This window comes from Vombatus ursinus, unplaced genomic scaffold (assembly GCF_900497805.2).
Source record: "Vombatus ursinus unplaced genomic scaffold, bare-nosed wombat genome assembly UNPS02014833.1, whole genome shotgun sequence".
Classification (NCBI taxonomy): domain Eukaryota; kingdom Metazoa; phylum Chordata; class Mammalia; order Diprotodontia; family Vombatidae; genus Vombatus; species Vombatus ursinus.
The window spans coordinates 6,321,759-6,337,131 of record NW_020954611.1 but is presented as its reverse complement, the minus strand read 5'-3'; the positions used below and the strand labels follow the sequence as shown (position 1 = coordinate 6,337,131).

Sequence of the window (15,373 nt, the reverse complement as noted above, 5' to 3'; positions counted from 1 at the left end):
TTTCCTAAGTCTTTCAGAATCACATTGACATTATTATCCTAGGCACTAAAGTACTCCACGACTTTAAATTTCTGTGGGGCTGAAATTTTGGCACGAAAGTCTTTTGTCTTACCTAGAATTGTGAAATCGTTTTTGTTGCTGAAATCTCTTCAATGCATAGTTTTAAAATTTTGCTTTTACACTGGCTGGAAAACTGTATTCATGCACTTGATGGTGACTAATTACAATGTTCATTGCTACCGTGGTTTACTAACCTGGTTGACCACTTTGGGAACTTTTAAAGATTCAGTAGGTGTCCAGTTTGTGTTTAGAAGTGTAATGCACTTACCATGAATTACTGTGTGTTACATTTACTTGTATTTTTTTAATTGTCTTCCCATTTAACTACAAGCGTCATGAATTCAGTAAACTCAACCTGAATCTTTCCTCTGAAGCTTAGCAATGTGTTTTACACATCATATTGAAAACAAATGTTTGTTCAACTATTAGTAGTACTATAGTCAAATACCTAGTCAATGCTGAAATGTAGTGAATAATTGAACACGCTAAAATATTTTTGTTCAGTGTTGGCAGTTTAAACGCCTGATGTTCAGTTAAGTGAAAGCTGTCTGGTGATACTTTTTTTTTTTTTGGAAGAAGAAAAGACACTTTGTAGCAATTTCTTTAACAACTTTGTGTATGCGGAAAGGAGTGAGGTAATAACCTCCAGAAATGTCTTTTTAAAAAGATAAATAAAAATAAAATAAAAAGATAAACTGATTTTTTTGTTTCTTTTAAACCTGTCCTCTTAATTTAAAAAAATGAATGTTTTGCCTTCTTAGGAAAAAAAAAATTATGGTTTATAAGGCATTAAATGTGGCATGGACAGTCATTTGAACAGAAAACTGCAAATATGAATTGGGTGTTTGTCATTCAGCCATATTTTCTTCTCTGAAGTTTGAATAGGCTACTTGGTACCCAGTTTGATGGGGGACCTGCAGTGGAATCCCAGGTCTAACACTGTGTGACCTTGTGACACTTCTCTCTGAGCCTCAGTGTCCTCATTTGTGAAATGAAAGAATTGGACTAGAGGACCCTTGCATGATCTTATTATTTTTGCATAAATGTTAATAAAGTAAGCCTTAAGTGAAGGAAGTGGAGATTGGAAGAATAATCTTGCTAAATAGAGGATGCACCAAAAGCCTTTGTGCAGTTATAAGCTTCAAAAGCTTACAACAAAAAACTTTTGGGATACTTTTTACTGTATCGTTATGATCCTTGCATAAATGTTAATAGAGTAAACTTTCAGTAAGGGAAGAAAAGAAGCTTCCTTATCAACAGATATTTAAAGAATAGAAGGGGAATCTTTTTGTTAAATACTATATTCCAGTCGTGTGTGTGTACACACAGAATTTTAACTTATTAAGAGAAGTATAAGTAACTGCTAAAATTGTGCACACTTCTTTCCTCGAAGGTAGTAGAGGTTTTAGAATCTTACAAATAATTACATCCTATTTACTGGTTTGTACTTCTTACATTCTGCTGTTCACTTACCTTCATTCTAAAAATGGTGGCAGGATACCACAGTACAGACAGAGCCTTTCTATCTGCCTCAGTTCTATTAGATAGGCACCTGCAGTGAGGATGTAGGCCAGTGTCTTTCTGCAGGTTTATCTTTATGTTCCTTGGTGGGTAGCATTTGTTTGCTTGTTTGTTTATTTCATCAGAGTGCAGGGTGCTGGAAGGCATTTAATGTTCAAACCTGCTAGAGGTAAGTCAAAGTATCCTTTGGCTTAAAAATGAAAGAAACGGAAGAACAGAATCTGCATTTAAGTGACAGGGACTGTTGGAGGTGGGGCTGATCTGATCTTTAGCAATCACAATAAATTGTTCTCTGTACCATCCTTTCACCTGAAATGTCTTTGCCTCTTTTCCTACACTTGGCTCAGCCCCAGTTCCAGCTTTTTAATGAAGCCTTCTCCACCTACCAGATTTGACCATATCACTAAAGAGCCATGGGATCTTGACCAAATTACTTTTTTTGAAACTCAGTTCTCTCCTGAGTTCAGTGGTGTGTTAGGTGTACAGATCCTCCTCAGGTTGGACTAGATCTTGCAAAGTCCTTCTAACTCTTGAATTCTAGGATTCTCTGATATTCCACATTCCATTCACTCTTCCTTCTCTAAACATCTGTAGTACATAACCAAATCACCTAATTGTATCCCATCTTATATTGGGAGTTAATTGTTTCATATGACCTCAATTAGACTATAAGGTCAGGAAAAGTGTCTATTGTCACAGTGGAATCATACAATCTTAGAATTGACACGAAGCCCAGAGGTTATCTAGTGTAACCTACACTTAAGCAGAAGTCCTGTGTACCAGCAGAGTACTGAACACATAAGTCTTTGTTGACTTATTGATACAGCCAACCAGCGGCAGGGAAAAAACAAAGAAACTCAAACAACTGGTATTATTTTTGTGAATTTTCCAATTACAGGCTTGAGCAAAAACTGAGACAATTCTATGAATCCGTGGTTGAATCCTGAAACTTTTTCAGGATATACCTTTAAACCCTAATATGATCATATGGGATCAGTTTAGAAATATGTAAACCTATTACTATTTGGATGCCATTCTTAGTTCACTGGTCCAGACAGTTAATTGGTAGGCATAGCCTTATAGACTTTAAGAAAAAAATAGTAACCTGTATTTATCCTGATATATCAATTTGTGTATATGTTGTCTGCCTATCAAGACATAAGCTTGAAGACAGGGACTGCTTTTGCTTTGCATTTAGAACAGGGCCTAGAACAGTGCCTGACACTTAGTAGGGGCTTAATAAATGATTAATTTATTTCATTGAACAGTATAGTTCATAAGAGCTGGAGAAGGGCCAATGTGCTTCATTTTACAAATGAGGAAATTGAGGTCACAGAATTAAAGTGACTTGCCCAAGGTCATACATATGCAGTGAGTAGCTGAGCCTGAGATTGGCAATGAAGACCTCAGATTCCAAATCTAATGCTCTTTCCACTACACTCTATATACCTTCCACTGAGACTTGGTCGTTGAAATACTTATCTGACTAGAAAGTGGTAAAACACCTAATAATGCTATGTACTCTTATACTGCCTCCCCCAAGTTATTTTTTTTTAATGAAAATGATGAATACATACTTTTTAAAAAAACAGAAAAAGGACACAATGTACTTTACAAGAGCTGCCTTGAAATTCTGAACTTTTAAACACTAAGGCTACTGTTACAGATGAATAGTAAAAGTAATTGGAAATACTGGAGAAATGCAAAATACAACAACTATATCAAGCTGCAGAACAGAACACATTGGGAAAAGGTTGAAGGGCTTCTGTCACCCTTTATTATCCTTTTTTTTCCCTGAAATGTACTTGATTATTAATGTCTGGGACCTACCCACCAGCTCTCAGAATTGTAGAACTCGTTCCCAAATCCATCTGGGTAGAAAGCACTTAAGAGAACTGGGGGAAAGTTCATGATGTCCAGACTTTCTTTACTTGAATGCTGGAATTGGAGATGCTGAAATCTGTAACCAATTTTGTAAACCACATTTTGAAAAATGAAAGGCTTTAACTTTTTCAAAAAGACACAGTTTAGACCTGGGCTAATTTTAGCATTCAGGATTTGGATTCTCCATTATTCCTGAATCAGGATAGTTGGAGAGAAAGGAGGATTTGCAGTTGCTTGGTAGCTAGGGAAGCTATATAATGCCAATTCCGGAATACCCCCAGAATTCCTGGCTGCCTTTGCATGGGATAGATAGATAGGCATTTTTTCCCAGCATAATTAATAATTCAGACAGGGAAAGCATCCTAGCTTTGTGGCCAGAGGATTTAGAATTAAAGACAAAGGAAATAAACATTTATTAAGCACCTACTATGTGCCAGGCTTTGTGCTAAGATATTTACAAATATTACCTCACTTTTATCAAAGAACTGCTGAGGTCTCCCTCCCTGGGTAGTACTGTATGCTATGAACTGATTTACATTTCAAACATCCTAGCCTTAGTTTTTCTGCTCATAACAGGGAACAAATCTTTTTTCCTCTCTCATTGGGATTGCAGATACCAAGTACTGTGAACTTTTTGGATGACATGGTGATAGAATCCAAGAAATTTCCTAACTATTAGGGTCCTTAGAGAGAGCAGGATAACAAAATCTAGAGTTGGGAGGCTCCTCAGAGGCCACCTACTTTGACCTCTTTATTTCATAAATGAGGGTATCAAGGCCTAGAGGGCTGTACTATCTTATCTAGAGTCAGTTAATAAATGGAGGCAAGATTCAAATTCAGGTCCCTTCACTCTAAAGCTAGCATTCTCTCTCCTGTGACACACTGTCTCTGGAATCATCTAGTGCAATCCCTCTTCTTTACCTCATGAATCCTAAAGAGGGAAAGTGACTTATTCAAGGCCATTCTTTTATTCCAGTCATTGATACCCTTAGTTTTTATAATATCATCCTTGACAAAATCTATCTCCCTACCAACTGAACTCTTCCTTGTAATAGAGAAAAAAAAAATAAAAGGGACTAACAGTACTTAATGTTTCACTACCCTACCCTTCTACTTTTTTTTACCAAGAGGAGGAAGCCATGTTTCATCATCTGTTCTCTGAGACTGAAGTTGGATATTATAATTAATGTTTGTCTGCCTTTCGGTGTTATTTTCATTTGCATAACTTTAGTCATTGTGTTTGTTGTCCTAGTTGTGCTTACATCATTATTCATCATTTAGGTCTTCCCATGTTTCTACGAGTTCATCATTTATTATTGTTTATTGGCACAATAGTATGCTATCATATCCATCTATCAAAATTTGTTTAGCACCTTCCCAGTCATTAGGTATCCACTTTGTTTTTAGTGTTTTACTACCACTAAATGTGCAGCTGGGTACTCATTAGGGTATGTGATGAATCTCCTGAAGTGATCATGTGTATTTGGACTTGTTATTCAATGATTACATAAAACATGGTAGTTGGTTCTAGCTCAGTGGAAATATGCAATACAAATCCAAATCATTCTACCTTTAGGTTGAGTGCTGGCACTAATTGGGCCCTGGTTGTACACCTGTAGTCATATTTGTGCACATGGTACATTTTTGTTTTGGAGTTCAGGTTATATTATACAGGGACTTAAGATACATTGCTTTGCATGTAGTAGGAACTCAAAATATATTCAATTAAATTTAATGAATGGGTTGATTTTTGTTAGCTTTTGCTGACAAGAATTAGGGTATAATAGAAAGAGTGTTAAATTTAGAATCTGGAGACCCATCCCAAGCTCTGATACTGGCTGTATTGCCTTGAACAGGTCACTCAAACTTTTTTTTTTTTAACAGAAATTGAACTTTTATCATACTAATCAGTTTCTTTAACTTTTTTTTTTAAATACAAAGTGATGTGTGTGTGCAGAAAATCCTGGTCAGAACAGTACCTGTCTGTTTTAATCATACCAATTGCTTAAATTTTTTGAGCCAGATTTCCCTTCCTATGAATTGAGCATAGGAATATTTCATTACTTACTTTTCAGGTTATTAAAAGGAATGTACTTTGCAAGCTTTAAGGTCATATATTTAAATGTGAACTGTTGCTGTTAATGAGAATTCCACTGAAACAACACATCACCCAACTGGATGGGGATTCATAATGTTTTGAATGTCTGTCATTTAAATGGTTAAGTTAGGGGCCTGCATCTCTGATAGACCTTATCCTAAATGCCCCATCTCTTCCAGTAATAATCCTATCTATAGGTATGATGAAATTCAGCAGCTAAAACAAAGTATGTTTTGTTTCCTGTGGCCACCAAATATATGGAAATGGTGTTTGTTAGCACTGAACTTGCTGGACATGTGATAGAAGAGAGTAAAGTACATAGAAGTATAAAATGAAACCTAGTTGTGTCTTGGGAACTAGATTACCATAGAGGGCTAGAGGGGTTCTGGTGGTGCTTTTTGTTTTGTTTTCAAGGCACACATCTTTTTGCAAATAGCCAGATCTCATAAGAATGTCATTTTAGTTTAGATTGTCAATGAATGTAGTTTCATAGCTTTAATGCCTAGGCCAGTTTTCACCTTGGAATGACATGCTCTAAAGTCATATGTCAAAGGCATATGCCCTGAATTGGGCACAAGTGCACTGAGCTGCTTGGTGAACCTTTCCCCCACATTACTGAGCTGTCAGGGGAGGTGTCCAGTTACTTGATTTATGAGATCTTTTAGATGCTTATGTTGGCTTATCACATGGTGTGTGTGTGTGTGTGTGTGTGTGTGTGTGTGTGTGTGTGTGTTTAAAAAAATCAGGTGATTTCAAGAGGAAAGGATTTTTATAGGGAGTCAGAGCAAAATAATAAAGAGTCATATAGTTTTAACAGAAAATGTGTATATATCGTTAGGGAAGAGTCTGGAATGCCTAATGATATCAGTAGACTGACAAATGTTAGAGCTGGGAGAGACCTTTGAGATCATCTTGTTCATCACCCTCATTTTACAGAAAAGTCTGAGATCCAGAATGGGGAGATGACTTTCCTAATGTCATACACTCAGCAAGTGGCAAAGCTGGGACTTCAGCCAGTCTTTTAGGAGGGTGGTAGGTGAGGTCTCTCTCCATAGAGAATAGATGGGGCTAATGCTAAGGGTCTTATTCTTTATTGGAAAAATAAAATACATCTGCAAAAACTTTAGAGGATATGTCTGCTATGTGGGCTAAGAGGCTGATTATGTATCAGGGCAAATCTCTGGAGCTGTAAATAAATGTGCACTCCAAAGGATGATATGATTCAACACTACTATAGTAAACCTCTGGGACCCTTTAGTCACTGGAGATATGCCAACCATGTGACTCCCAACCCTCATTCAAAGGAATGGGCCACTAAGACATTCTCTCCCTTCTCCTATGCCTAGAATACATCTGACCAGGTAACCTTTTGACCCGATCTTAGTGGGCTTCCCAAGTTTTATAGAAGATAAGCCACTGTCAAGTACTTGGTAGGATTACGGAGTAAGTACAAGACCTCCAGAAACTCCCTGAAGCCATAGTTTTCCAGATCTACCAGATCTTGCTGGAGAGCTTACCTACCCCATTCCGGCTGGAGTCAGGTCTCCATTTCCTAAAACTTCTGGAAGAGGGGACACATATACTCTGTCACCATGTCTTGAACCCACCAGGTCTCTATCACAGATTGTCCTCATTTTAATACCTACTGGGTAACAAGCCACTTGTGGCTAAAGGTATGATGTACTCTCAAGAATACTGGATCTGGGTTCAAATTCTGACTCTGTATGACCTTACGAGCAGTGTGGCTTTGAGCAAATAACTTCTTTTTGGGTGATGGTTTCCTCATCTATAAGTGAGGAGGTTGTAGTAGATATCTAAGAACTCTTCTAGCTCTAAAGACAGATACCCCAAATTTAGTCTGCTACTCTCTGAACCACAGGATAATATTGTACAAAATGGAAGACTACAATCTGTTTCACTTTCAATATAGTTATTTCTGAGTGAGGTAGTATCTTTATTCCATTTTTTCCTATGTTTGGACAGGTTATTGCAGTAACCTTCTGGTTGGTCTGCCTGCCTCAAGTCTCTCCCCATTCAAGTCTACCTTCTGCTCAGCTGCTCAAGGGGTTTTCCCAAAGTACAGGTGTGATTATGTTACCCTTCCACCTTTCTAGTCTTCTAACACTTTATTCCCCACCAAGAACTCTACCATCCAATGATACTGGCCTGTTGGCTATTTCTCACACAAGAATGGACAATTGACAATTGATTTTTCAACTCCTTGCCTTTTCCCTCGGCAAAGGGAATGCTCTCACTTCCCGCCTCCATCTCCTGACATTCCTGGCTTTCTTTAAAGCTCAGCTCAAAAATTCATCACCTGCGGGAGAACTTGCCTACTCCCCCTCCCCACCTCCACCTGCCACTGCTAGTGCCTTTCCTCTGAGATTACCTCCGATTATTTATATCTTGTCTATGCATAGTTTGCATGTTATTTACCCCACTGGACTTCAAGCCCCTTGAAAAGAGAGACTCTTTTTTTCTTTCTTCATATCTCTTGTACTTAGCACTGTGCCTGGCACCTTGTAAGCATTCAGTAAATGATTGACTGCTGGATAGTTCTGTTCTCAAGGGATGTAAATTGGCAAATTTTACATAAAGAATATATGAGGGATTGAAGAAGAAAGAAGATTTATTTACTTTTTTTAGGATTCTAGATACTTGTATCCCCAGGGTTTTTAGATCATGGTTCTTTGGTAGTTCACTCTCACGCCTTGCAAAAGCACTCCTGTGTTTTTTTTCCTGCTCAAGTTGAAATGAACATGTATGTGCCTTTTTGTTATGCCCTGGGATCTAGCATCCTGCCTTAAACCATCCACCTAGCATTGGTTTGGAGGCTAAGAAAGGAGTTCTGGATGTAAGTACAGACAGTCATGAAGAAAGCATGGGCCCAGTTAACCAAAGTACATTGAAATTGTGTTTGATGCCAATGACCGTGGTTAGATGATCTTGATCACTCACTGATCAAGAAACCAATCTAGAACATTTTACTTAGTTCTAGTTTAGTCTAAGGAGGTTACTTGGGCTAGTGGATGCTTTACTGTGTGTAGGTAAAGACCCTATAAAAGAGATCCTTTAGGCATCACAGAATCTATCAGGATGGAGACTTCAAGGGGAAAGGGAATACGAATTTTGTTAGTGCTTACTATGTGCCAGTCATTGTGCCAAGTGCCAAGTGCAATCATTATTCAGATGACTCTTTTGGTATGCAATGTAGAGAGCCACATAGTTCTTCAGATAAGGGATGTTCTGGTCACTGTCCGAGTGCTTGCTACAGCTAAAATCAAGAGAGACCCTTTGTTCACCCTGTCTTCTTATATAAAGACTTCCTTATATTCCTTGTCTTCTACGCCATCCTTCACATATTTGAAGATAGCTGTCATGATCCATCTGAGTCATGACATTCCCTAAGCTAATTCCCATTCCTTCCCTAGGCTAATATATATCCCTAGTTCTTTGAATTATTCATTCTATGGAATGGTCTTGATTGCTGCTCCCCTACCCCCTTTCCAACCATCAATGGCCTTCTAAAACCTGTATAGAACTGAACGTAGTAACCCCCCTCCCCCAATACTGAACAACACAATCCTTCATCTGTAAAATGAGGGGATTGGTCTAGGTGACTTGTGATATCTCTTCCAACTCAAAGCTTACAATGAAGCATATGAAGGATTTCTAGCAGGGCAAAGACCCAATTAGAGCTCTGGGATTTCTTGGAAAGCAGCTCATTCTCAAGATCACAGAAGACTTCCCATTCATCAATTCTCATCCATTTTCTCAAATGGATTCTAGAGCCTGTGGAAAGTCCCTTGACCTGGTCTGGTTCAGACACACTCTTGCAGCAGTTCCGCAATGAGCTTATCTCTCAGGGTCTGTGTCAAGACCTTTGTGACTAGGTCAGGAAAGCCTAGTAAAGGCTCTTTATCCACTTTCACTTCTGCCAATCTCACCAGAATGCTGGATCTCACCAATGATTGGCAGAAAGGACATGTACTGGGATATTCTGAGCCCTGTGGGGATAAAATGTCAACACGTTCTTGTGTCTTTCTGCATGGCATTGTGGATTCAAAATCAGCGGGGCTATACATTGTGTAGGAATTTTTGTGTCTGTGTGTTTTTAAAAAAGTTTCATTAATGCCTTTGTTTTTTACAACAGCTATTTCCCTGTTCATTAGATAAAATACAAATAGGATAAGATACAAATTCCTGTTTGGCATTTAAAGCCATTCCCAATTTGGCTTCAGCCTACTTTTCCTAGGCGTTAACTCTTCTTTTTGAGAACTTACTAACCTTACTAACCTTCACACACTTCACATTCCAGCAATATTAGCCTCTTTGATATTTTCCATACTTGACATGTCATCCTGATGCTTCTGCACAGGTGCCTCCAACCCTGACTTGTCCCAAATAAAATTGACCAAAAAGCGACTACTGCTGATTGCACCTACCACATTCCAAACTCAGGCTCTCACCTCTCTACTGAGAAGACACCCAGAACACCTTGAATTAATTCCTATTGCCAATGTGTTATGGGAACATTTGGGACTTTGGATGTTGAGAAGTGTATTCAACACCTTGCCCTTCTCCTCCTAACAGTCCTTTATGTTTCTCTTTGTTTCTGTTTCTCCCCATATATATAATGTATATAAATAATATGTAATGTGTATATATATGTGTGTGTACATTATATATGTGTAATATCTATGTATTCATACATAGATGTTTACTAGTATGTGTACACGTACTTATATAGATATTATTAAATATTTGGCACTCATGCATTTTGGAGGTGGGGGAGGAAGGTGGAGTGGGGCAGAAAACCACTCTTGTCCTCACTTAGAGTCTATTTATTCTTATTTTGTATGGCATGGCTAGACCAAGGCCATTAGAATCTGCATATTAGAAGTGCCATCAAGGTGCCTTCCACAGCACCCTTTCCTCCAGCTCCCTTAGCGAAAGGCCATGTCCCATACTTCCCCGAAAAAACTGAGACCATTCCCTGAAAGTATCCACTTATCATTTTGTATTTCTCAGGCATGTCACTCCACTATCTCCTTCACTCCAGTTTCAGATGAAGAGGTGCCAAGGCAGCCTCTTTACATATGCACTTGATCCTCCACTCTTACCCTCATTCTCTTTTTTTAATTTTGAAAAAATTTAACATTCACTTTAAAAATTTTGATTTCCAAATTCTCTCCCTCCCTCCAACCTCTTTCCCCATCCATTGAGAAGGCAGGCAATATGATTCCCCTTATACATGTGAAATCATGCAAAACATTTCTATATTAGTCATGTTGCACAAAAAAAGCAAGAAAAATAAAGACAACGAAAATATGCTTCAGTTTGCACTCCGAGGTGGATAATATTTTTTCATCATAAATCCTTTGGAATTGTTTCGAATCATTATATTGATAAAAGTAGCTAAGTCTTTCACAGTTGATCATTGTTTCTCCCATCCTCATTCTCACTTTTATCTTCTGTCTGTCTCTATCTACTGGCTCCTTCTCTGCTGCCTGCAAACATGGTCATGTGTTCCCCAGTAACAACTTGCTGGTGATTATATAATACTTTCTGGTTACACATCTCTTTGTTCATTATTTCACTTGATCCTCACAAGAGCTCTTAAGGTAAGTAGTGCAAGTTGTGTAGGTGAGGAAACTGGTGCCCAGAGTAGCTAAGTAGCTTGTCGCAGGGTCACACAGTAAACTGGTGAGTGAGTCCCCAAGTCTGTATCTCCTGATTTTAAGACTCATCCTACTATCTCTGTAGCTCAGTTGAATATTTGTTAGTTGAATTCATGAAAAAAAAGTTTGTGCAGGACTAATAATACAGTTGATTTCACCCTTTGCAATTTTCTTCCTCCTGCTAATTTATTTCAGACTTTTTTCAAGCCGTTCCACGTAGACCTGTAGTTAATGTGGAAAGGTATTATAAGGGTGTGTATATTGGACTGGCTTTTGTTTACATATTGTACTTATTGTACAAGACTTTTTTTGCCTCACCTCAGCTGACACCTGGCCTGCTTTAGAAGCTAGAACTTGATTGTCTAGGAGAAATGGAATGAGTAAAGCGTGGTTTGAAATGGAACAGGATGCTGGCAAGCTCATTCAGCCCAGCATGCATGGCTGTGTTGCTCCCTTGAGAGATGATTTAATGAGCCACTCCCAGGTAGTTAGATATCAGTGGCTTCCCTGGAGTATGAAGGTTCTGGTATCCAGTCAAGATGTAAAATTAAACCTCTCCATTGTTGCTTAAACTGGGATTTGCTTAAGCAGGTAATGAGATTATACCTTTATGAGTTTGTGCTGAGTAACACCTTAGGAGCTATTTAATGAAATGATTAAATCAGAACTTTCAGCTTTGCTTGTTAACTGAAGTCATACCTTCCAAATGAAAACTTCAGACATAACAAAGAAATCCAGCATCCAGTCTTTTTGACTTTAAGGGCCACAGTAGGAAATGCTTATAGGGTGTTACCCAGCTCATCATTCTCAATGCTGTAATTTCATTACCTGCTTAAACTACCTATGTTTAAAATAGTCAAGTTTAATAAAAACAAAAACAGAAAACAACCACATTCTTTTTTTTTTTTTTACTGCACTGAGTTGTGATAGAGAATTTTGGATTGACCACAAAATTGAGAATTCTGGGTCAGCTGTGGTAGAATAAAAACATGGAGGATTTAGGCTTAGAGCTACAAGACCAAGATCGCCAAGTCCTTTAATTTCTTAGCTTCGTTTTCCTCACTGGTAAAATAGGGCTAATAGTGCTTGCTCCGTCTACTTCACAGGAGACTGTGTGGTACAGTAGAAAGGGTAGTTGATTTGGAGTCAGGACCTGGGCTCAGATCTTGGCTCTGCCACTTACCTGATGACCTGGGGCAAGTCACTTAATGTCTCTGTGCCTCTGCGTTCTCCTTCATAAAAGGAAGGGGACTAGGTAACCTCGGAAGTCCTTTCTCCTCTGTCTCTTGAACAGGTGTGAATGGGCCAGGCCTCTGCTCAAAAAGCTTTGGGGGTTCCCACTTGCCTCTAGAATAAATTAGAGCCTTCTTTGTTTTGCATTTAAAGCTCATCACAAACTGACTCCCACTGATTTTCCTCAACTGATGTCACTCACTCCCTTTCAGGAACTATGTTTCAGCCCAACTGGCCTACTTACTGCCTATATAGGACATTCTGTCTCCCACTTGTAGACCTTTGCTGTCTCTGTCTCCTATGTCTTGAATACTCTTCCTCCTCATCTCTGCCCTTTGGAATCCCTAATTTCCTTCAGTTCTCAGCTTGGGTCATCTTCTCTGGGTTGCCTTTTATGAATGGCTCCCCTTTCCCCTTCACCTTTTGGTCTTTTCCTCTCTTCTCCCCTTCCTGTAGTTGTGTGTGTGTGTGTGTGTGTGTGTGTGTGTGTGTGTTTGTGTGCATTTGTGTGTGGTATTTACTAATGATGATTCACATCTCTGTAGATTTTAAGGTTTCCAAAATACTTGGTGCACATTTTCTTAGCATATCTCATTCAATCCTCACAACTCTGTGAGTTAAGTATAGTTATCATCACCATTTTATAGATGAGGAAAGTACCAAGAGGTTTAAAGTCACTTGCTCAGTTTTATGTCCTACAGTTGGTAAAAAAAAAAAAATTAGCAACTTTGATTTTGTTTTTGCCTTTTGCCTTTGGAGAGCTGAAGTGAACAGCAAAAAACTCCTCTCAAAGCCTCCAGTTAAAGAGGCCCTAGGCCATTTTTTCATTTCCCACCTGGCTGTACTCCTTTGGAATGGACTCCATCAGGCCCCCAAGAACCTCATCATCAGGAAACTGCATCATCCTTTGAGACTGCATCCTTTGAGACTTGGTACTCCCACGTCATCAATTTCTCTCTCCTTGGAGGGTTGAGCACAACTCCTCCCAGAGCCTCCATTTAAAGAGGGCTCCTGGGCCAGCTTTCTTTTTGTGTTTTGTCTTCTTCCATTAGATTGCAAACTTGTTGAGGGCAGGGACTTTCTTTTTTTATATTTGTATCTCCAGCACTTAGCACTGTGCCTGGTACATATGAGGCTCTTAATACATGTTTCTTGACTGTTTATCCCTAGTGTCTTTCACATTATAGGCACTTAAATGCTCACAATGAATTGAATTGAATTGAATTGTCAGGAATAAGTGAGAAGGTAGACGTCCAGTGCTCCAGACATGTGAATAAGATGATGAATTAATCACTGAAGGATTTTCTCAATTAATTTTCAGATTTTTTTTCCTTTAAAAATGCAATCTGAAGGTTGGGGTGGAGGAGGGTCGTTTTAACTTTCATAAATGCCATAAATGTGTTTCCTCTGCCTATCAGAACCTCTTTGGGAAGACATAGGAAAATGGAGTGGTTTTTTTTCCCCCCAAGTTCAAAGCAGTGGCCTCTGACAGCTCCAAACTTAGCAGCCATGTGTGTTTCTGATTTCAGCTGCCAGATGGAAGATCAGAAGGAGGCAGGGTAGGAAGGGGGTGGGGGCTGAAGGAACTGCCAGAAGGGTGAAGAGCCTCATCCATTGCCTACAGGACACAAAGCCTGGGAGCCAATGGGGGAAAGTATGGAGGGGGTGAGGGAGCTGTGTAGCCCTGGAAAGTAATGAATTCTGTAGGGTGACATATGTCTTAGGAAGTCAGGGTAATTAAGATGGCACATCCCTCTTCTGTTTGGGAAAGAAAATGCAGTCCAGCTAGGTAGCACTCTAGTTTTCTGAGACAGGATCCTTGCTTTAAGAATAAGCTGAGAGGGCACTATTTCAAAATGACAGCATGAGGAATGATTCTGGTACCCTGGCCTTATTGTGAAAGGGCCATGGGAGCTTGCCTCGTTGAGTCTGTGGGTTTCCCTTTCATTAGCTCTCTTATTTTCTTACTGTCTCTCACCATTCCTTTATTAAACACCTATTTGCCAGGAGTTTGGGAGATAAAGGCAAAAAAAAAATCTAAAAAATCCCTGTTCTCAAGGAGATTGCAATCTGGGGGTGAAGTTGGGAATATTAGAGGGAGACAACATTTACATATGTAGGTTTGTGCCAAATAGAAACAAGATAATTTTGAGGGAAAGCCACCAGCAGTTGGGGGGAACAGAAAAGGTTCATGTAGAAGGTGGTCCTTGAAGGAAACTAGTTATTCTAAGAGGCCGAGGTGAGGAGAGGGTATTCCAGGCATGGGGCACAGTTAGTGCAAAGGCACTGAGATGGGAGATAGCATTCTGTGTATGGAGAACAGTTAAGATCTCTCCCTGCTTCTCTTCCTATTTCTCACTGTCTCTGTTTCACATTCTTTGTCTCCTTAAAAAGGGGAGGGTGAGAGGTGACCCAGACCATTTAGTTCTGTGCTTGTCATCTTGGCCTTACGTGCAGTTGTGTCTGGCTACATACACAGTTTTACAGGGTGCCAACAGGACACAGAGTCATGGACATGGTTCCCAGAGGCTTTTTTTTTTCAAACGTAAGAATGCCTGCTTAATTTTAAAATAAAATAAATATTAAAAATCAATAAGGAGGAAAAAAATTCAGTTTGCTGAACAGACTGCTTTAAGAATGCATTTTTCCTCCCAAGCCACGAGACACCTGTAACTTAAAAACTGGGTTTTGATAAGGATTTTTAAATGGTTTGGGGTGCTTGCATAATACATTGTTTGCCCATACTTTTGCCAACATGTAATTGGATGCATTTCTGTGCTCTTGGGTGGGGTAGAGGGTAGTAATGTGTATCAGAGTAGAGCATCTAACTGAAACAATGTTGGACCAAATTCCCTCCGAGCACTCCTGAAACTTTCTCCATCCCTGAGCTGGGATT

General features: G+C 39.2%; 1 protein-coding gene across 3 annotated transcripts in view; it reads left to right on the top strand.

The window, feature by feature from the left end:
• PANK1 (pantothenate kinase 1) overlaps positions 1-15,373 on the top strand; it is a 70,666-nt gene that overhangs the window by 1,379 nt on the left and 53,914 nt on the right. Inside the window, exon 1 of one of the 3 annotated variants that reach the window (XM_027839757.1) lies at positions 7,597-7,646. The exons of the other annotated variants lie outside the window; for them this stretch is intronic. The gene's annotated coding sequence lies outside the window, so the exon portion shown is untranslated. Of the gene's footprint in view, positions 1-7,596; positions 7,647-15,373 lie in introns of those variants that run through there. 3 annotated transcript variants of the gene reach the window in all.